Raw genomic sequence first — 21,264 nt, forward strand, 5'->3', positions numbered from 1 at the left:
GTTGTGATACACTCCCACCACCACCATCATCACCACCACCACCCGATCGTGATCATGAAGCGTCAGCGTTCGATTAGTTTGTATGACGTCATTGCGCGAAAGACGATAGGGGCAACGGAGCTTGATGTCTGACGTCCGCACAGAGCTATGGTGGTGGCTGTGACGTGGAGTAGATGACGAGTTCTTGATGTCACAGATGTGGCAGGTTCGCAGCGTTCGAAAAGTTACCTATATCTTAGTGCGCGTGCGTGCGTGTGCGTGAGTGCGTGCGTGTTTTGACTTTTTTGGTAACTGTAACGGGTGTCAGAAACTCGTTCAGCAATGACTGTTTGGTTCTCACTATTATGTTATATTATTTCACTATTACGTTATAGTAATGTCAAAAAAACTTTTTCCTTATTCCTTCGAAAGAGGATACAAGTGTGAAATGAAAGCAAATTACAGATAGTTTACAACCTTATGCCATGTACATCTGCCAGACCAGAAAATAGCATTTTTCTCCCCTGCCGACAATTTCTTATCCAAAAAGAAGACAGAAGATGTTATTTCGAAGTAAGCGGAGTCTGGCCATCCGTTCGAGGAAATTACAAACATAAACTTTTTCTTTCTGTTCTTTTTTGTTTTCTTTTGTCATAGCTGATATCTTGTTCACTGCTATTCAAACCAACCGACAGACTTCTGATTGGATGATGTTAAAACAACGCAAATGATACGAGTTACTTTATTTTTTTGTCCAGCTTCGTCTTTCGACGAGGTAGGTTTGAGTGGATTCACTTGGTGACCTAAACCTTTAACGTGACCTCAACCGTCATTAGCTGTGACGTCATACACTGTCAGTAACCTGGAACATGGATTTGTCCGCCGGTAACCCGCTTCAGTCCGTTTTTTTTAGCGCCTCCATGATACCCGCAGGCCCGCACTTACCACCCAGATCCTTCATCTTCCCTTCATAAATTTTTGATTGGCTCCCCTTGTCGCCAGGGTTCCCGGGGGAGCCATCCTGCAAGCAAGGGGGAGGTTACAACATCGCATCACGCTTGTAAGACGGACGAGACCTGCTCTTTATCCACGGTGCTCTGTTTTGATCAAGTTTTTGCGAAAGAAGATTCTAAAGTTATCTCATCTCATCTCTCCTTCTCTTTCGGTAATCTGCCTGCCTGACTGGCTGCGTGTCTGTCCTTTCTTTCTCCTCTCCTTTCTCGCCTCCCTCTTCCATGTCCATGTTGAGGTCATGGTGCCTCTTGATATGTTGTTCATTTGTATCTGTCGCTCTTTTTTTTTTCCCGCCGGTCTCTGTTTTTCCGGTCATTAGTTTGGATAAACGGGCAAGGTTTGTTTGTTTGCCCTGCCGAACATTCCAATGGTTGTTTATAGATTTTTTTCTTCGATATCACAGGATTTTTTTATTATTTTTTTTCTGGACATCTTGGTACCTACATGTTTTATCGCTCGACGTCTGTGATTAAGTGATTTGGATTAGGTTTAGTTTTTTAGAGAAGGCTTTTATTTTGAACAGAATGACTAAACTGACAAAACGATCGGCCGAAGAGGATCAACTTTGGTTCTGTTGCACGCGCTTGTGGACAAGAGGTCAGTCGCGCCTAGTCATTACAAGAGAGAGAAGTCGCCACCTGGCGGATACGTGCAAAAATAAAACATGGTTGACGTCTTCCCTTGGTGTCCGATGCTGATAATAAATCTTGAAAAAGGTGAACAGGTTTACAAGTATGTATTTGTAGTTTATTGCATTTTCATATTCATAGAAGTACTTGCGCGTGCGTATGTGTGTGTGTGTTGTCTGACATGTTACTCTTTATTTTTATCGGTTTAAACCGTAAATGCGACTAAAGAAGAATATCCATGAAATGAGATAATCGAGGCGGTGGTTGGAGTGGTTCGCAGGTCCTACACCGGCCACAGTTGAAGCAGTTGTCTGCAATGACGCGTTGTCTCCCCTTGTCATGTCGCGTGTCCGTTTGTTTCCCCGAGTCTAATTTTAATATTCTAGAATTAGAATTGCGAATTCGCTTCTCAGTTTTTGGACCTCAGTCTCTCGCGAGATAAGCTGTCTAAAAGCAAATCATTCACTTCTGGAAGGTCATCAGATGGGCATGCGTGCCATGAGGAATGCGTGTAATTTACATTTGAAAAAAAGACGGAGAAGAAGGAATTAATAAATAAATAAAGAAAGAAAAAAAAAGAGAAAGAAAAAGCAAAGAGAAAGAAAAAACAAAGAGAAAGAAAATCAGAAAGAACAACAAAAAAACCCCAAAAAAACCAAACAAGCAAACACTATTTTATTTCTCCTTCTTCTTCTACCTAACGCATAGAGCGCTGCATTACACTCACATTACGAGTGTGCTTACTAGGCATTACACCTGAATAACGAGCATAAAAGCAGTACACCAAGAAGCACTCATTGCACTCAGAAAAATATCATTTTGTAATTTGGTAAACAACTTTCTGTTGCTAAATCACGTTTTGTACTTTCTCATCACCACTTTGCTGACATGAGAGAGACTGCCAACGGTTGTTGTCCTAAATGTGTCATGAATCGGTTTACAAGACAACATTTGTGCCGCTAAAATGGGTATCATTTCCAGTATATTTGATTTCATGGATTAGGCCGTTGACTTGTGACGATCTTTAACATTTATCGAGAAGAAAAGATTCGGAAATCAGACTTCTAATCAGATACTTAAACTACATCGTGAATAGACATAAAAAAGGTATTGGACGCCCATTTCAATAAATAAATTCTCCAGCCTTATGCGCAAACTCTATTAAGAGCAGCGAATTGTCCTGAAATGGATACCAGCCTTCAGTTGAATCCTAAATAACGAGACAGACAAACAGTCTGGTAAACTTGAATCAAGGGGACAACAACTAGACATCAATATCAATTTTCATGAGAACAAAACTTATAGGAAGGCTGCAATGTGACCCACTATCGTAGGTTGTCCTAACATTTTTTCCCGAGGAAAGCTGATAATGTTTCTATACCGAGTCACATATGCGAGGAAACTCGCAGAGTCAAGAACTGGCAACTTCACAAGTCTGTCTGCCATCTGAAAGACCAAACGTCTGAGCACGTCCTCCAGAACCTTCCCTCCTCCCTGGTGAAAGCAGACAAAGATGCGACATGGCCAACAGACACTCCACTCCAAGAAAAACTCCGTGTGAACAAAACGGACGGAGGACACTGCATCATTAGTCTGAAGGCTGGCCTCAGGATATAGCTTAGTGACTGAAGAGAAGAAGACCTTACCAACAGACTGACAGGGTGGGGCACATGGGATGGAGACAAGTATCGACAAAGACAGAACAGCAGAGATTTACTGAACAGATTACAGATAGAGGAGGTCAATAGCTTCATAATCACCATTCGTCAGTTATCGCTTGATTGGTATCAGATGACGACCAACTTTGTTGATCCCCCGGCACTGTTCATTGGGTGGGGTTAGGGTGGAGGTTGGGGGACTTGGATCTTCCCAGAGGTAACAAGACTCCTTACTTTCGCCCTGTTTTGAGTCCTGTATAGTCTGACCATCTACATCTTTCTTAGTCTACCTCGGCGACGAACACCTTCCAAGGTATCCTGAAGAACAGCAGCATTACTGACTATACAAGTGCACACCCATACCCAGAAATGTGGATGTAGAATGTCTCACTCTCCTCAGACACACAATGATATGTTCCCTATGTTATCAAGCTCAGAAAACACAATACAGACATTACATGAAAGTCTGTTCGATTCAAGCTTCATCAGATGTAGTCATTATCACATGAAAGATGCAATGATGCTTGTAGAGAACAATCTACCGATCGGTCCTTATCTGGGGACACTTAAAAATGTTTTCAGAGTAAAAGGTTTGCACTACTTCTACGGGAAGAATATTTTCTCTCGCCTTTTTTGAAGGGGAAGGTGTCCGATAAAGGGTGACTTGAGATCGGAGGTAAAATGATCATAGCAAAAATAAAAATTATTGTCGTTATAACATTAGAGACTGAGAATATGATATGATCTTGTGACATTATGAAGGAAAACTTTTCTCTCCCAGATGGTGTCAATGATGAGCAATTGTTTGCTTATGCTAGAAACTCATAACGAATTTTTAAGCTTTTATTTTTTTCTTAAACTTTATTATTGTCATTTAAGTATCACATAAATACAGAGTCAAGGAATGTGAGATGTGAAATGAGATTGTCAATGGAACTGCTGATGTGGCTTTCAACAGATGAAGAGAGATAACCAAGTGGCAAAAAATGAAAAGGATGTGACATTAAATTTTGCTGTGTTTTGAACCTTTATTATTGTTTGTTTTGGCACAAATTAGATTTCAGAAATCACACCAACCCACACACATGAGTTAGAAGCAGGGAGGAGCATTCATAGCTGACCGGAGGGAATGGCCAAAACTACAGACAGGAATCTTCCAGCTTGACCGGCCTTTAAGTGGATTTTGAGGTGTGAACAAAATTAACCCCTAGACCAAGATACGAGTGAACTCCTTTAGTATTTTCGTGTGCGTGAGTGTGTTCACACGTGCAAAGGGAAATAATGTGGCGCATGTGCGGACATACCCGTGTGTTTATTTGTGCGCTTGACAAGACAGTGCTTGATCTCTCTGTTGCCACTGAACTCCATCCACTCTCACATCGTTTCTTTTGTATGTCTACGCCTGTAAGGAATATTCGTCTGCTGGTTCATCGAGGATACTTACAGCTGTCTTCTCCCTCCGATGCCCTTCCCAGACACGCGTTGTTTGTTGTGCCATCTCCGACACTAGCTCTGGCTTTGATTCGAAAGCGAGTTCCCACGTGACCCGCTTTTCTTCAACCAGCCCTCGGCTAAAATTGGAGACAGACCTTCGAGAAATTCTTGCCAGTGCATGCTCTCAGAGCCTGGTGCCCTCTCTTGCCACTGCACTTCGCTTCCGGAGAGACAGGAGAAGGCAACTGCAGCGGAAGCCGCAGGCAAGAAGTAATATCCTTTTCAAGAGTTCCTTTCTCTTTCTGCTCGATTTCCCGCGTCGTCGCGCGTGGTATCGAAAGGGCCGCAACTGCAGATTCCGGGGACGTAATCCAAGAGAAAGGGTTCTTTTTCTGTCGGCCATCTTAACGTGCGGGCGCTGCATGTTATTACGTGGTCTGTCAACAGGGTGTTGGTAGTTGTCTTTCTGTCCAAATCTTGACGTGATGTTCACGTGATCTTTACGTCCTTTTCACCTGCCGCCGTATTTATAATGTCTTCAGTTGCATAATCGATCATTAGTTTGTTTCGGTGATATTTTGTTAACACTGGTGACATTCATGACTTGTACCATTACGCCGTATTCATGTTCTATACCACCAAGCCATAACCCACCATGACGTAGTCGACAATTAAAAATTAAAAAAAAAATCAATCCGTTTACAGAAGTGTTAAAATGGTGTCACGTGACAATCACACCTGCTTGACGACGGGACGGATGAAGACGTTTTGCTGGCCTCTCCATCAGCGCGAACTCCCACCCTGCCAGGGGCGAGCATACTCTTGAAACACTCGTCAGGGATCAAGCTGAGGGCAGATAACTCTGTCGTGTGGCAGTTTACAGTGCTTATCGACCACTAAACACCCCATTGCGTCTACGCCGACATAGATATGAAGTCCGTGTCGAAAGGGAGGTCAGGCTGCCGCCACAGGATGCTTGCTTTATGACTAGTGTATGTGTCAGCACTGGCGGGAAAGATAGGTCTATAAAACGGATTCAAATCCCTCACGTGCTTTGCTCGACCCTTGAAAGGTTGTGGTTTGTTCGATACGTTTCAGATAGTTTAACCGGGGCGGAGAACAGTTTATATTTATAGTGTGTGAGTACCTGATTGGATTCTGAACTTTTCACCCAAATAATCTCTACGTGTGGGAAATGTTGTGAAAGCTACAGGGGCACAGTTTTATTGGCAGTTACTGGATGTTTTTTTTTTTTTCCGGTTTGATCTCATTGTGGTGGTCATCATAATCAGTTCCTGATGGCCATGATGGCTCCCTGGTCATTCTCTGGAATCTGCCTTCCACTCTGGTGTAAAAACGGAATTCACTTGATGTTTCATCGAAGCTCCACGACAGTGAACACCAGCAACTGTCAGCTGACGAACATCTCGGTGGGAATCGGCAGGACATAAAAGATGAGGAAGCTGAGGAAGCTGAGGATGTTTGTGTCGACAAGCGAGCGGCTGACCTGAAAAGCGAGACAACTCTGCCACGGAGGCTGGTCTTATTTTCTGCAAGTCTTCCCGCTCCACACTCCCCACCCACCCATACCCCTTCCAGACAAGAGACAGCTGGACGTGTTGACTCTGCCTTCTGCCTTTTATCAAAGGTTCTGTCGGACATCTTTCTTTGATCTCTACGTGTACCTCTGCTTAGTCGTCACACCCTGAGATTCGATCTCCGGACGCTGGTGTGTTGGGCTGAACAACATGAGGACCAGGAGTTGAGATGCTCGTATTGTAGGAGCCGACAAAACTCTAAGATCAAGTAAATAACCACGTGACTAGCCAGAGCTGTCGGCAACTCCACATCATTTTTTTTGGGGCGGGGGGGGGACACTCTCTTTTGTCTTCTATCTTTATACTTTTTATTATTTCATTTGTATTACCCACCTTAACATTTACTGAGCCAGAACTGGGTTTTTTTTTTTTTTTTTCGCTGAGAGAAGTAGAAAACTGACCGTTGTTTGTTTTTTAAATCAGACTTGGAGATAGAAAGTGGAGAGAAAAAGAGAGGAAAGCACACACTCTTAGTTTATCGCTAAACTGTTAGGCTGATAAAGTTGTTATCGTGATCCCCTGTCGGTCTGTGGAGGCTGTGACTGTCCAGGCGACGGGTCCATGCTGACCCCGGGCTGGTCAGTAGACTCAGCACATCTCACTCTGATAACGGTGTCTGTCGCAGGTGCCATAATCAGCGGCACGTGTGATGTCGAGTGCAACACGGCCCGGAAGTTACATCAGAGTAAGTTGTTGTCAGGAGATTTTCGCCGGATGTGACACTCACTTCCACTCACATATTACCTCCCCTTTCCTGATGTTTTCATTGTTCTCGGGCTTATCCACCTGTTTCTTGAGCATCGTTATCACGATGTTTGGCTGTGCTTAGCCTTTGTAATAGATTGTGTGTGTGTAGGTGTGTGTGTTTGTGTGTGTGTGTTTGTGCGTACGTCCGTGCATAACTATATACATATGTATGACGGTATGAATGAATGTATAAATGACTATGACTACATGTAAACCTGATTTTATATATGTACGTATAACTACGCATGACTGTGTTTATACTACGTCATCACAGGTGTCATTAACGTCATTGCGTGCAAAGCGCGATGCGCACGTGCAAGGAGCAGTCTTAGGAACAGTCGTGTTCCATACCCGTTTAATCCCACATCACCGATCACCATTTCCCTTTAATTCTTTCTCCTGTGTTCGGTACATCCACCCGGCTTTGTCAGTTTTTGAATCGTCTTATCTTTCTAGGGGTTCGTGAACACGACACCATAACATCCGCCCCAGCCCCATCTCCCGCTTGGTATCGTTTGCGCAAGTAAAATAATTTCTATGCTGAATATTATTGTAGACTAGTCAAGTCGTTTTCCCTTTCTACATCAACTACTTTTGTGTCGGGTATGCCTTGGGTCCTGTAAGTTGGAGGACGCCTCTCAGGTAGGTCAAAAGTTTCCTTTGCTTCTGTGCAACTGTTGTTACACGTGTTATGTAATACCTCGTATGATATATTACTATGCTAATATTATGTAATACCTCGTATGATATATTAATATATAGTGAAAAACATGTCTCTGAACAGTCGTCTCTACACAGTACAGATGGCTCGCTGTAACTGCTTGCACATCTCATGATGCAGATGTCATCTCTATACTACACCTGCTGACACACCTGTACAGTACAGTAGGTGACATGTCAGTTTACAGTACAGTTTATGACATCGCTATATAAGACACATCTCTACAGGTGACTCAGGTCTCTCTGTACTCAGCGTAGAATAAATGTTTTTGTATAAAATGGAGGTCTCTGACCTGGCTCTCAGCACTTCTGTGCGGATATTTTACATTCGAGAATAATTAACCGGCAAGTCTGAATATGTAGCTTTGCCATACACTGCAGTTCAGGCTATTACACCTGGATGTAGTGAGTCATACACAAGTGCACGATGCTGATTTCTCTCTTCTGCTTCTATATAACTCTTCACATCAACTGGGTATGTCACGTGACACAACACGTACGGACTGTGAGGTGAGCGGTCATTCTTTTGTGTGTTGCTTGGTGCTTTAAATATTTTCTCTGTTTATTCCTGCACTATCACACGAGAAAATAAACCACACTAAGCAGTCCATTGTCAAACAGTCTAGCACGAGGAGGAGGAGGGGGAAGATAATAGGAACAGTTAATAATTACTTCCCTTCTCCCGCTGGAGCCGATGTCTCGGTAGTCTCCCTTGTATGACTGTCCTTGTTTGTTCCTGTGTGGTTCCGCCCGCGTCGCCTCAAATTGTCGCCATTACTGACTGTCGTCTGCCTCAGAAATTATATAGCGTCTGAACAAATATAAGCCTGAGTGTATGAAATGGAGGGAATATTACAGGTTGTTATATTGCAAAATGCGTCAGTCAGACAGCCATTTGCCGTACAGTGGTGGGTTTTCAAGTGTGGTGCATCAATGTTTGTTTGTTTGTGTGTGTGTGTTACAAAGTCTGTTTGAAGTAGTCTATGCGTGGGTATATGTGACATATGTCAGTTTGGAAGAGAAATCTCCATTTAAAGGATCTGGAATGAAGGATGTCATCAAAGAATAAATTATAGTGTTTAGTCAGTCGTGTCATGTGACTTGTTCAGTGGAGGATAACAGTGTGGGAGGGTCTTCTTTCTCTGTCAAAAAGACTGTTCACCAAGAAATACAGTCACCCCCTCACACATGCGTCGAGAGAGAGATGTTTCACTTGTGATGTTCTCACAGTGTCTCATCATAACAAATCTTCATCTCGCCGGAATGGTCGCAGGCTCTGGGTAACATTCCAGTTGCGACTTAAAATTTTGTCAACCCAAACTGTCTTTTATCAACATCTCTCAAAAACAGCAAACCATGTTGACTAAGCCTTTTGTTAAAGGTGTGTGTGTGTGTGAGGGAGTGATTTATAGATATATATGTGTATGTGTGACATCGTACCCACGGTAACAGATTTTCTGATTAACGACCCATACTCCGAGCCCTTAATTACAACATTCTACAGTTTATTTCATGAGTAAATATTGGACGTTTACAACGTCTGTATTTCATCATCCTCTGGGCTATCGCAGTCAACCAATAAAAACAAAAAAAATAATCAAACAACGCACGCATTCACCACCATCATCCGTTTCCCACGCACCCTCATCACAGGAGCGTGGGCCCTTTAACATCCTCCTCACAGTTACAGCAAAGTGGACTTCCCGGATTGGCTGAGAAACCCCGCCCACTTTCTGACCTTGACAGATGAGGGGGCGGAGCTTGGGCCAGCAGCTGGCAGGTGACTGCGCGAGGCAGAGAGAGAGAAGGGCGAGCACGTGGGCACCTTGCCTCTCTCTTGTCTCCATCTCTCCGTGCCGTGCTCCATGCCGCATGGCGGTTGCGCGCGCGTGCGTGCGTGCGCGTGTGTGCCTGTGACGGTGTGCGCGGGTGCGTGTGCGCAAAGAACACCGGGTGGCGAGGGGACCTCTGGTGTCCGCGGTGCTTTTGTGGTTCAAGGCAAAAGGCAAGTGATGACTGTTCACCAATCGGACTGTGGATTAGGTGTGTGACTTTCGACGGCACGATCGTCTTGAAGGAATAACGGACATTTTCCCCACCCCACACCCTCACCTCCATTTCTGTACTCCCCACCCCACCTCCCAGCACAACCACCATCAGTCCTCCTTGCCTACCCTTGACCGCCGTCAACAAAAAAAAAGAAAAGGAAATTTGATAACGTCAGAGTTGTCGACCTTTACCTCCCACCCGACTACCCACCCATCCACCCTACCCACGTGCCACGCGCGACAAGCGAGGAGAACTCGTGGTGCGGAAATTGTCAGACGCTACGAGCAAGTTGTGTGGGGAAGAAAGAAGAAAAAAAAAATAAAGAAGCGAAGAGAAACTTGGGAAACAGGAATCAAATTTCAAACAGACATCTCAGTTGATGCAGACTGAAGATATTTATTCGAACGAACTCACCTGCTTGGTGTCTGGTGGCGGAGCGTTGAGTGGAGGAAGAAGATCAGAACTGATTGTGTGCTGTGCTTGAGGGTCCTGTGACCGCCACCAACCAGCCTAGCAACCGGCGTTGCGTGGTGGTGGTCGCCGTCGCCGCCGCCACCGCCGCCGCCATCGCCAGCCCCTTCCGTTGATGCCGCATCCGCCAGCACGAGGACCCACTGGCTGCACTCCGCCGATCGGCCTGCTGACAGGTAGGCGGCACGCGGCAAAACGCTTGGCGGCCCCGTTTTCCGCACACCTTGCACACCTGTAGACAAAAGCGGTGTGAACGGTGAGCAGTAAGGTGGTGGGGGGAGGAGTGTGCCTACGTGTTCCTTGTGGCTTTTGCTCGCCTGTGTAGACGGGCAACGACGAGGAGGATGAAAGGGACGAGGTCGACGAAGGCGCTATCGGCGTCGATCGGCAGGTGAAGTCGTCTTTAAAGCGGGTGTCCACCTCGCCCCTTGTTTCACACGACAGACGCTGCAGGCCGACAGGTACGTCCGTTCTTTGTTTACGCGCTCGCTCGCAAGTTGCGTCCCTTAGTTCGTCAAAATTTGTCTGGCGTGAGGGTATCCGCTTTTTCTTCGTTTTAATGTCTCAACTCTTTCCTGCTCTGTTCATCTGTGTGTGTGTCAGAGAGAGAGAGGAATTTTCCAGTTATTAAGAGAGTGAGAGAATGAGAAAGTCAACTTGTTGACTTGTTGAGGTTAGTTAGATTAGACTGTACATTCTGTTTGTAATTACCAAATGGACAAGCAGCATCGTCCTGTCACAATGCTTAGAACATCAACTGGTCAGTACCTCGTGGTCCAAGGAGATAAAGCTAAGATCCTGTCGTCGTTACCAGGGTTACGCATTGACAACTGCGAGGGTGTCATATATACTGAGTTATACTTTATTCACCAAACTGACTGACAGGCATCGCGCGCTATATTCTCTCATCCACCCCTTTGGATGTCTTTTTTTTTTCTTCTTCTTCTCATTTATCCTCTTTCATTCCATTCTTGCTTGTCATAATTGTCTCTTTTCTTTGTTTCTATTTATTTTTGTTGTTAAAATGTTGAATTGAGTTTTTTTTCTCTTAGCGTACGTTGTATAGATTCTGTTTATATCATATCTACTTTTACTTCAGGGTGAGCATTCTGACAGCAGTAAAGTCTCATCAGTCTTAAAACAAAACATAATAACAATCATCATCATCATCATCACCATCCTCAAGTAAGCGAAAGTAACAGTTGGGTTGAAGGCAGCTTGTCTTCCGCTTTGATGACACCCATCGACAACCAATGACAGTTGTCCACATCATCTTACTTGTAGATGAATGCAAGTCGATTGCATTTACACAACGGCGTGAACTTTCCAGGATCTTTGACCGTTTGGTGCGCGCGATCCTGAGTGCTTGAACCAGTCGAACCACTGTCGTCTGGTGGGATGGAGGGCAATGAAGAAGATAAGACTTTCGACGTGTTAATGGCGACTTACAACTGATGACAGCCTCATCTTAGCTACCTTTAGGGGTTTACCTCCCTTCTTGCCACCTTCCCAGTTCATTTGAAAAACAATAGAAAAAACAAAACAAAACAAACACGATTGTCAGTTTGTTGTTGTGTTTGGAAGAAACCGGGTAGGGGTCGTGCTGTTGAGAAGTTCAGGGTTTTGGGCTTGTTACAATTGTTCTTTCTCTCTCTCTCTCTCCACAGGCTGGTGAAAGTGGCGGGAAATTCTGGCTCATGCACACAAAGCTGATTAGAGGAGGCTCGCGGCTTTTTTAGATCGATCTGTGACTTTGAAGGGGCTGTGCACGGATGACATGTCAAATACCTGGTAACGCCATTATGAAGCATGGTGGTGTGACATCTGCTTCCTGGCAGTCGGGACCGAGTCACACAGCTTCGTACATCTGTACAGGGCGTGGTGTGTAGCGCGAACACACACACCAACACAAACACACAAAAACACACACACACAGACACACAAACAAACACACACACACACACACACACCAACACACACACACACACACACAGAGAAGAAGGGTTAGGTTGGACATGCATGACTTATCATTTGAGACTAGTAATAACTTGAATTGTCACGGTGCTGAGAGAGAGAGAGCAGGGGAAGTAAATCAAAGTATGTGCCCAAGTTGTGTTATCGTCCATGAAACTCGATTACTATAATTTTGTCTCCATTACCGCTGATTGGGGGTTGGGGGAGATATAGTCTTGCGCTACTGTTGCTTGAGGTAAATAAAAATCAGCATTCTTGCTCCATCCTCATCTCCCCCGACCTCCAAGCCTTCTGCTAGTCTGTGATGTATAGAATCAGTCTGCATGGAACACCACAGCATCTGACCACTCACTCCCGTTACTCGTCGCCTGATTCCTGCCGATTCCTTCTGGGGTTCCTCCTGTCACTGATGGCGTGCAGTCCCCAAGTCCACCTTGTATCTATGTAACACGTCAGGCTGCAGCGGGTGGCTTGACTACCCCGACACAAGACTCCATCAGACACTAGCCTCGATCTACCCGGATGACCGTTTGTAACCTACTTGGGCATCTAAAGTTGTTTGAAGAGTCACTGGCGGCTTATCAAACAGCTGGTTATCAAAAGACTTCAGTTTCCTGTCGATGCTGAGACAAAACCAGTGAACACGATGGCTGTCTCGGAGAAAAAAAAATTTTATAAGGAAAAATAAACAGGGAAAACAGATTAATTGGGGTGTGGAATAGGGGTAGGCGCCTGTACTCACTGAGTTTGCTCGTTCGGTCTGTCTCCCACAAGGAAAAGCAGCCGTGCCCCTACCCAACCCTTGTGTTACATCCGACTGCAAGAGGTGACGGCCTACATGCTTTGATTTCATTTCTGAAGATTGGTTTCTTTCATGTTTTCATGGGCTTCACTCCCCTCCAGCTGATTGTTTTTTTGGTCTTCGGCGTCCGTTAGTCGTGACTGCAGTTCACTCCAGTGAGGTCGAACTCTAAATATTAGTGCGTCATCTGTCGATGTGGTGGAAGATGGTGGTTGTGGTGGTGGTGGTGGTGTAGTGGTGGGGTGTGGGTAGTACCCCCGTGTGGAAAGGTAACATCTGGCCCTCACAAACTATTGATGTTTTAATCATAAAAGAATATTAGGGCAAGCAGTGTGGAGATCACTAACCGCATGCGCTTAAAAGCTCACCCCTGAAGGTTTTAATTACTGTGTATAGTTAGCATTGTAAGTTAAAAAAAAATAGAAAACCATCAGAACAAAATCATAAACTTTAGAGCTGACCATATATATATAAGTGGTAATGTGTTGACATTTGATATCGTGTTTGACAACAAACTTCTACGAAGGCAGGAGTATTCCAGGCATCACGAGAGGCCACCACAGGCAGCAACAGGGATGAAAGACACTAAATTATTCATATTATTGAGCTTGTAATTCAGCGTGAACTGCGCGGGATGAAAGAGTAAAGGTGTGGGGCGGGGGCGGGGTAGAAGACTACCCAGTCGACACACGTGTGTTGGAGACCTTTTTCACACAGGAATTAACCGTGAAGTTATCAACGACCGCCAGACGATGAATCATTACTCCGAGGGTCGAGCGTTTGTGATGAGGAGAAGTCACGTGACCTTCTCCCCATCCCTCTCGCTCTCTGCTGCTGAGGTTGAACAGAAGTTGTGTCGCCACGACAGGCGGTCAAGTCATCCGGAAGGTCAGCCATTTCCTTGTGTTAGTCCCACGAGGCAACAATAATAATAAGCATCGCCTCTCTTGCTACAGTATCAGTTGATGCTAGAGACTCCATCTTTAGGTTGGCTTGTGTGGAGTCTGGCTGACCGTTAGATGCTTACCGTTACCTGACTTCTGCAGCAGGAGTAAGGTAAAGTAGTAGGAAAATTGTAGATACCCCAAAGTAAGCAGGACATGATTGAAGGAGCCCACGAGTGAGGAGCAGGGGGACCGGTCAGGCTAATGGGGGTCCCTGCCATCCATCTTGCTGTCGGTGGCATTACTCAAGACCGATGAAAAGTTTGCCTCTAAAGAGGAGCAATTACAATTAATTTTAAGAATAGATCCTGACAAATTTTCTTATGACTGCACCGTTCTGTGGCTGCCATACCTTCGCCGTGGCTGTCAAATTCCAGAGCCCGTCCTTTTGCCTTCCAAGAGAGGAGCTTTCAGGCCGTGCAATGACATTTTTAAAATGTCACAATTAGCATTTTTGCCAGACCTTCTGTCAGTGCATGTCAAACGAACCATTCGTTCTGTGCGCCAAATGGCGATGAACTAAAACATGTAGCAGCGTCCATATGTAAGAAAAAAGAATAAGAGAGAGAGACTGGGGCAGGCGGTGGTTAGAACACTTCGCTTGTCACCACTGAAGTCAAATGTCGAGGGTTCACATCTCGTCTCGGGACACTCTTTGACCTAAGGGCAGGCTGTCGAAGGGGTTCTCTCCGGGTACTAAGGTTTCCTTTCCTACCTCTCCTTTATAGTGCGAAATCACCTCTAGGTGGAAGCACTTTTCCATCAAACCACCCACTCACCGAGAGAGAGACAGCAGAAATAGAGTGTATCGTAATGTTTACATTGTGAAGCGTGCAATCTATGTATTCTCCAGCTTCTCTTTTTTAACTTCTTAATTATTTTGCTTTCCTTCGACCGTCTTGGTTGTTGCCAGGAGATAATGACTATCTCAGCACTGACAGGCAGGCAGGCGCTTGATTTCATCAGATTAAGGGGAGAAAGGAAGGGGGAGCGTAGACTGTTTGTGTGGTTTCGAAGATATTACCTAGCAAACCACCTGTTACAAGTCTACATACGAGCGTGTGTCTACTTTTTTTTCTTCTGGTTTGGACGAGTGGGAAGGTGGAAAATATGCGTCTCAGGCAGCAATCTGTTTTCTCAGCCTTCGTTGTCTGAAAATTATTTGAAAAAGTGTAATTATTTTTACAAAGGCGACAATTGAATACCTTTCACGACCTTTTCCTTCTTCTCGGTGATGGAGAAGAAAGTTGCCTCGTCGTCAAGATGTTTGTTCCCACCTTTGTGTGTGTTGGCGGGTGTGTGTGTGTGGGGTGACACTGCAAGGGAGAGCACTTCTTTTCTTAGCCAGCTGTCGCTTTTATACTTTTTATCGTTTCCTTTCATTCGCTTTTCAAACCACATCCTGTCGAAGCAGTGGAGCCACCTCTCAGGTTGAGAGTCATTATGTGTCGACCTCGAAAGGTAAAAAGCAGATCACCTCTCTCCCTACCCACATTGATGACGAGTGAATGTCGGGTGCCTTTAAATTCCACCCGAACTCACGCGGACCGTTTGCACACATGTGTAAACATTGTTTACCTGTGTTGTCGTAAACTCTTTTATCACTCGTTCAGTCCATTGTCAATTGCCTCATTGCAGTGAACTTTATGTAACCGGAAAACTGACTTTACAATTTGATGACACAGCAGAGAGCTTTCTATAGAAGTCTCTGTCTTACTCACACAAACAAACAAAAGGTCATCTAGACAGGAATTATTTTTAGAAATGGTTTACAGACCTTCGTCTACCTGATCAATAGCCACCTACAACCTGAGTTAAACAGGGAGTAGGAACCTGTCCCAAACTAAAGCATCATCTAGTCGAGGCAGTTTCCTATTCTGCTCTTCGTTTCGCATCTTCCGTCCCTCCCTATCCAAACTGTGAGCCTGGCCAGGGTGTGACAAGACTAGTGTGACACCCAGCCACCCAAGCGTGAACTGGCGGGTGTAGATCCTATTACCACCCGCACCCAGGCTTTTCCTGCGTCCTCGCAACCCAAGCCTCGTGTCAGGTGGAGGAGGGGATGGAGTTAGAGCCGTCGTTGGCATCTGTTGCCTCACCTTTCTCTCCTGTAGCTGTTGTTCGTTTGATTTTTTTTTTTTAGTAAAAAAAAAAACAGCTAGGGAAACGTAGACAAGTAGCGAGGAGTGTTACCAGTACGACACTTGAGAAGGTTACAAGCCGCGTGAGAACCAGTCTCTGTTCGTACAGAATTAAAAAGTCTAGTGTGATACCCACAAGTACCCGACATTTGAACGAAGAAGTTAGCTACCCGCGGCCTTCTACTTGTCTTTGAGCAGCGATATCATTGTCGATCTTTTGATTGATTGGTTAACTTAAGTCAGGTTTATTGAGCCGTGACAATGCAGTGAGTGAAACACTTGTACTTTGATGTCTTTTCCGATGGCTAAGAGATTGTCTAGCTCATGTTGGCACAAAGTTTACAGTGAAGGGAATAATAAGGACTGCTGTGGTACCTCCCTCTACACGAATCTCTTGCTCATCTTCTCTTCCTCCTCCCTCTCCTCCTCTAATTACGATATTATGCAGGTGTACATCGCAGTTTCTTCTGAGTAGTATTTTTCCCCAGGTAAAGCGACTCTTAACAGAACGGGGAACAAATAAACAGTAAACATGTTTGGGAACAACATAAACTTGTCAGACACACCTAACGACCGAGTATAATCCAACTTAATGGCTTCTCCTAACGGTTCGGACAAACGATGTTGATTTTATTAGGTTTCAAGTCCGCCAGCCCCTCACAAACATCACCACACTATAAATTTCAAAAAGTAAGGGGTTGCCTAGGGTTCCTGCGTGTGGGGTAGATTTTCTAAACAGGTGATAGCATGGCCGTGCATTGCGATGCACACACACACACAGTTGTTTCTTCACCTCGCGAGGTCCTTACTTTCTTGTACAGGACAAGAGAGTTGATTGTTTCCATTCTTGGTGTCCCTTTTGCACTTACAGAAAACATCATCAAGTCCGTCCTTCGTGTTTTACTGTTCTGGGTCTGCAGCTCTACCCCGCAGTTTGTAATCCTGGGTTTTGTAATGAGATCCGTGTAGCAGACCGCAGTCTCTTGTCGCCGCAAGGAGAACTTTAAGTAATCCAACATTAAGGGCTTAAGTACTTCAGGCAAAAGCCATCTGATGGGGATGTTACTTAGGGATTTTTAGGGGCTTTGGTATGTGTGACCAGGCACCTTAGGCAACACTTTTTTTTCACATGTTGGATGAAAACTGTTCTTCGACGACACGATTGTGAGTGGAACAACTTGTTTAACTTTCTTTACAATTTTCTTAGTAATATTCGTTTCTTATTTTTATGTTACTGTTGTTCTGCTACTTTTTTCCTCTTCTGTAACTCTTTAAGTGAGGTTTAATGAATTTGCTCTTTTTAATGTCAGCATACTCGAATCAGGAGCGATATTTGTCATCAAAGTGATTGCATGTAATAATGTATTGAGTACAGTGATCGTGACTAACTTGTGTTTTGTATGTACGTGTGTAATTATGTAATTACAGTCACAAGTAATTAGAGCAGTGTGCTTGAATCACATGTAATTAGAGATAGTATGCTTGAGAATCGCGAGCGGTAACCTTTTGTGTGTCAAATGTGGGGCTGACTGGGTGTTTGTTGGTCAACAGCAGACCCAGATCAGACCAAAGCCAGAGATGATGTACAGGAACGAGGGCTCGATGTTCACTGTAAACAGTTTCAGACAAGCTCCAGTTCATTTTATACTGATGTAGTGAGCAGCACCGGGTGCAGAGATGATAATGAAGGAATGTGGGAAGTGAGGACACAGGGAAGTGAATGTTGATAGTGATGCGAGCGACAGCCATGAGATCGGAGGTTTGGCAGGACCGAGTTCCAGTCCCCCATGGGGTGAGATGGAGGAGGGGGAGCAGACGACGACGGTCTCATCTGTCGAGGTCGGTAATGAGGAAGACCAGCAGGATGAGCTGGAGGTCGTGGGAAGGCGCCGGGGAGGTGGGGTGGGTATGTGATGCAACATGATGCAAGAGCTCAGGGTCTGGGCCATGGTCGATAGACTGATGACGGAGGAGGAACAACTCGTAGCGATGTCACCTGTGGTCTGGAGTGATGGTTTCTGGGCCGAGAACACGAGGTCTTGGTGTCTGTCAGCTCACCACCACAATTCCACTTTCCGCGTGCATTTGCGTGCGTGAGCGCGTGCATGTTCATATCTATTTACTAGCAGGTGTTTATATATGTGGACGTGTGCATGCATTATATCGTATTATATTTTGAGTTGAGGACCACATATTTCACACAGCACCACAGGCTGTAATGCAAAACAAATCTTCATTATAATAATATTGAAATCAGGAACCTTAAGGGCGTCATGAACAGAGGCAGGGTTGTCCTCTTGTTTTCATTCAGTCACACGTACAGTGACAATAAACCTGATCATGTGACCAGATGTGAGAATGATAGACAGAGCCAGGCTAGCTGGATGCGGCTGCAGCATCCTCTTACAGCGCGGATCGTGTAACGTGCAGCCTGCAACAGAGTGGCTTGCTGCACAGCGGGCCTGGTGCTGTGACGGTGCGGCGTCAAGCGTCGATGGACGGACGGATGGACGGACGGACCAGCCACTAAAGGGCACGTCAGCTTCAAAATTATTTTGACGGTAACGAGATTACTGCCCCTGCGGCTAGAGACCCCGACGCGTATATCTAAACACCTCCATCCCCACCCCGGATCAACCCTTCCACCCCTTTCCCAGGCTTTCACAGATCGTGAAGGAAAGAGCGGGGAGTATTCTGCAGGCGCATGGATGAGACACTGACTCTTCTCACGGGAGAGGCCAGAGCAAAAAAAGAAAAAAGAGGTGATGAAGAAGAAGAAAAAAAAGAGGAATCCTTGCTCTTGTCATCTCTTCCATCCCATTTCTGGATCCCTTCAACACAATGATCTGGGGGAGGAGATGGTGATCACGGTAAACACGGAGGAGCTGTGGAGTTGGGAGTGAGTGTGCCAGCTTTCTATATATCAGCCTGTGATTTGAGGCCCTTAAGGCCAAAAAGTGCTCTTTATTGCGTATCTCGGCGGCCCGATATTTGCTTGCACCTCAAAATAGAAGAAAAAAATGGACAAAAAACAAAAAATCTCTTGCCGTGATGAACTGGCCATGCCGACGATCTGTTGGGTCGCGCTCGTGCATGCGCAAACTCTCCACAGAGGGGTAAGGGAGGAAAAGGGGTTGTCATAAAGGGTTTGAGGGCGGGGATGAGTGGGTGGGTGGTGTGACAGTGTCATTGCTCCATGATGCTGTCCCTCGACGTCTTCAGAAACTTGCCATCGACTTCAGAACAAGAAGTCATTTTTCATTCCAGAACTGGGACACCTTGAGCTGCCAATTGCAGTAATCTTTTTATTCCCCGGGACGAGTTATTGCAGTGGGTCTGCCTCGTCCATCAAGGGGCCAATGTCCGCGGTTGCTAGGGCTGAAAACAGGGAGGGCCGGGACCAGATGGAGCAAGCTGGAGTCCATTGTAGACCGCCTCCGTGGCATGACTAGGGAGGAACCTTTTCACTTGGAAATTCTGAGGCGAATCTTATTCTGTTGCTGCCGTTGTGTTGTTGCTGAATGGTGTCGTAATGAATGCAGCTTCTGTAGACAGATTCTTTGTAGTCTTGTTAGTTGGGATATCCCTTTCTGCGTTGATGTATATCAACCTGCCTCAGTCGGTCAGTCCATCCTCAAATCCTTTTTGAAGATCTTCCTCTGCCCGAAAGATGTAGGTCCACACCAACAGGAAAGAAAAGGCATCTTGTCTTGCTTACCATGAATACTTAGATGTCTAGGCTTTTCTTGAAAACTATTGAGGCATTGGATTTTTTTATTCTTAGACTATGATTTCCGTATAGTGAAAAAAATGCTTTTTTTTTTTCTCTCTCTCTCTCCGACTGAAGGAGCCTTGCACGCAAACAGTCTTTGTGTCGGCAAGACTACGAATTGTTGACCCTGTTACACTGCTTACTTGCACCAAGTGGATTGGCCGCCGCAAAGTGGATCAACCGATGTTTACAATGAATCATTGCCACCCAGGCTAGCTTCAATATACTATGTTGCGTGGCTGCAGTCAGCACGTGCACTCACGGGGAGGGCGCTGACGACGTTAGCCACGTGACGACGTGAAGAGCCCGGCTGTCACGCGTCAAGAGATGGCGGGCTTTGAAGCTCTACCGACTGAGACGATGCGAAAACAGTGAGTCGACTGGCCAGAAATGGTTGGTGGTGACCTGGGCAGGAGGAATTAAGTACTTACTAGTCGGTGTTTCCGCTCCCTTCCCCTCGACGCCCTCCCTCAAAAAATATTTGTAGGAGGGGAGACTAGACACGCGCAACCTAGGTAGTACTTACCTTGTGTATGGCGGTGTGTCCAAAGTTTCAAGTAACGGCCTTAGAAAATTCATTCAGCTTGCTGGTCACTGGTTGTAGAGCTCTTCAATAATTTTGGAATATTATCATATATTCCAATATCTTTTATTTAAGAAAGTGAATTATTGCTACAAAAAGGACGTCCATTGTTGATAGAAAATATAGCAGGACATAAAGGCGTGGGCTAGACGAAAAGTTGGAGAACTTGTTACCACAACATCAATCACACCAGTCACTTTCGAGAGTATGTGTTCAGCTAAGAATGAACAGGCTGAGAAGAGGATCATTGAATATTACAAAAATCGAGAGTGAACTAACCTTGTGTATATATTTCTCTATGTGTAAAAGATTGGGATTTTCTGGCTGATGTTTTCGTTAACAAACTAATGAAGAAAGATATCAAAGACCTTCTTAACCTGACGTCTAATGATGCATGTTCTTGTGGAAAAGAATTGCAAATTGTTAAAAATATGTTTACAGTATGATTAGATAATAAAATGATGAATGCATTAAAATCAAAATACTGGCCTCATAATTTACACATCGCGATATTTATATATTATCGAATAAAAGACTCGTGATAATAGACAGACATTTTTTGAAGCTTTCTAATCATTTGCTAATGTTTGTTATCCTCACTAATTGTTCCTATCAACCGCTTTCTTGTCCGAAGGTGTGTTTGATTGGTGTTACTGTAGCTGCTGTTGTTTATGATAACATAACATCAGAATCTTCTACTACTACTCCTGGTTGTCGTTATAAACTTCTCACCATACACACAAAATTGT

At 45.0% G+C, this 21,264-nt stretch overlaps 1 protein-coding gene across 1 annotated transcript in view; it reads left to right on the top strand.

Annotated features, from left to right (window-relative positions):
* Positions 1-9,521: 9,521 nt before the first annotated feature.
* Positions 9,522-21,264, top strand: part of LOC112559714 (protocadherin-1-like) — a 50,184-nt gene continuing 38,441 nt past the window's right edge. The window contains 1 exon segment of the mRNA XM_025231065.1: positions 9,522-10,760. The gene's annotated coding sequence lies outside the window, so the exon portion shown is untranslated.

Source organism: Pomacea canaliculata, linkage group LG3, assembly GCF_003073045.1.
Source record: "Pomacea canaliculata isolate SZHN2017 linkage group LG3, ASM307304v1, whole genome shotgun sequence".
Classification (NCBI taxonomy): domain Eukaryota; kingdom Metazoa; phylum Mollusca; class Gastropoda; order Architaenioglossa; family Ampullariidae; genus Pomacea; species Pomacea canaliculata.